Raw genomic sequence first — 2146 nt, 5'->3', positions numbered from 1 at the left:
CGTGTGTGTGTGTGTGTGTGTGTGTGTGTGTGTGTGTGTGTGCGTGCGAGTGCGTATGTGTATGTGTGTGTGTGTTTGTTTGTGCGTATAGAGTAAAGGCTCTATTTGCGGCCATTTCTCACTTAATTTGCTCTAACAGCCAAACGAATAGAGATAACTAAAAACTTTTTGGCCTGCAAACTTGCACATCCTATGGCCAATAGATGTATAATGGTCTACAGCATTCTCGGGTATATTGCCAAGAAGGATGATGGTTCTAAAACACCATAATGTGAAGGGACCATAGTTTGCGATCAGGCCACCTTTATGCGGTCATCGAGGACATACGTTATGCGGCCGAGGAATTGTGATGCGATCACATGGGGATATTATGTATGCGGCCACGACATCCCAACATGATTTTGTAGTGTACTGAGGGGCGGGGTTGTTTTTTAAGAAGATGTGCCAGCAGGTTGGCCTAGTGGTTGACGGACTTTGGTCAAAAGGTGCGAATCCCAACAGTATGATACTCTTGAGCTTCGGTTTTTAATGACCCCCCGCCCTCTTGTGAGATCAAGTGATCAGCCTTCGAAACGACCGTCTGTGCACAGTAGGGTGCTACAAAATTATAATCAGGAGTCACTGTAGCCTAGTGGTAAAACACACGCTTCATATTATTACGTTGAAGATCACGGGTTCGAGTCTCGTTGGGCCCACATTTTCCCCGAGTTTTATGGCCGGAGCTGCCGTCCCTTATTATTATGACCTTCCTGTGTCGACAGAGACAAAACTACCAACCCAGTACTCGGTAAAGTAGTCACGAGAGAAACAGGTGAGAATAGTGAGAACAAAATAAAAAGCTTAATGATGATCGGCTCTTGTTACATTGAGGACAATGAACAACTTTCTTCCCAGACTTAAAAAAACAATGAATAATAAAGTATCAGGAACTTTGACAGACACCTTCACAAACGACCCGAGTGTATCTTTTTTTTAAAAACCAATAATTCTCCCCCCGCCCGGAGTCCAAAATATTCCGCAACGCTCAGGCTTTGAATGAACATTGGTGACCCCTGCAAACATACTCACATTGTGACATGGGATGTGAGCACGCGCAGGTTTGCTGACCGGTCACGTAGGCGAGCCCGACAAGCTGAAAATATGAAGTTTGATTTGTTTTTTTGTTTTTTTCTTTCTTAAGCAACTGAAGTCACAAATATTGATGTATTTTAACGGCGACACGGCGTTTATAATTCACAACCTGCATGTCATATAAAAGTTTCGTTATCAGACCGGGAAAGGCCGAACGAATAATTCAATCACGACCGTCAAAAATGAACTTACGGACCATATCGGATTTGGTTTTATTTATTTCCCTATGGGTCATTCTCGGGGCATTTTACAGATTTCCTCAATTAATTCCCGGGGCATTCCCGGGTCTCGCCGATTTCTTTTTCAAATTCCCTGGGCCTGTTGGTCACCCTGTCAAGAGGTACAAAGTGACAGGGCAGTTTCTTCAGACTACACCGAATCTGATGGAGTCAGTCTTGATTGATCTATCGCTTTGAAGTCAACAACTACAAACCAGGCTCTCTGAATGCATTTATGTAAGCTAAATTGCTGTTCAATGGGCACTGTTAGCAACTGACCACAACATTAATGCCCCTTCTCCAAAGGAGTGGATCTTTTGTAGACGTCGCCGATCGCAAGAAGTCCCTTTTAAAAAATAGTGGAATAATTATGCGGCCGCCCCGTCCCTGGGTACCCTTAATTGTTGTTTTCTTTTTGTTAAGACATTTAAACATGAAATTTATTCATTACTGCAACACATGAACCTATAATCGAATAAAAAATATGATAAGAAAGCTTTGTAATGACCTTGAGCAAGTGACCATTCAAATTTTTCACACATGCATCATTTTGATCGACCAAATTCTTCTACTAACCACTGCCGCTCTCAAACTTTGCTGCCTATCAAGACTATCGAGACCATCTTTGTTGTGAGCGTGTGATTCATGCCAGTGCATCACGGGAGCTTGGTTTCCGTTTGGAAAATGAAACAAGGCTTGAGTTATTTATTTCATAAGGAAAGTGGCCGCATAGTTCGGCGGGCTGCAAATAGTGCCTTTACTCTATGCGTGTGCGAATGTGTGTGTGTGTGTGTGTG

The sequence above is a fragment of the Aplysia californica genome, unplaced genomic scaffold (assembly GCF_000002075.1).
Source record: "Aplysia californica isolate F4 #8 unplaced genomic scaffold, AplCal3.0 scaffold00379, whole genome shotgun sequence".
NCBI classification, from domain to species: Eukaryota; Metazoa; Mollusca; class Gastropoda; order Aplysiida; family Aplysiidae; genus Aplysia; species Aplysia californica.
Note: the sequence above shows the minus strand (reverse complement) of the source record.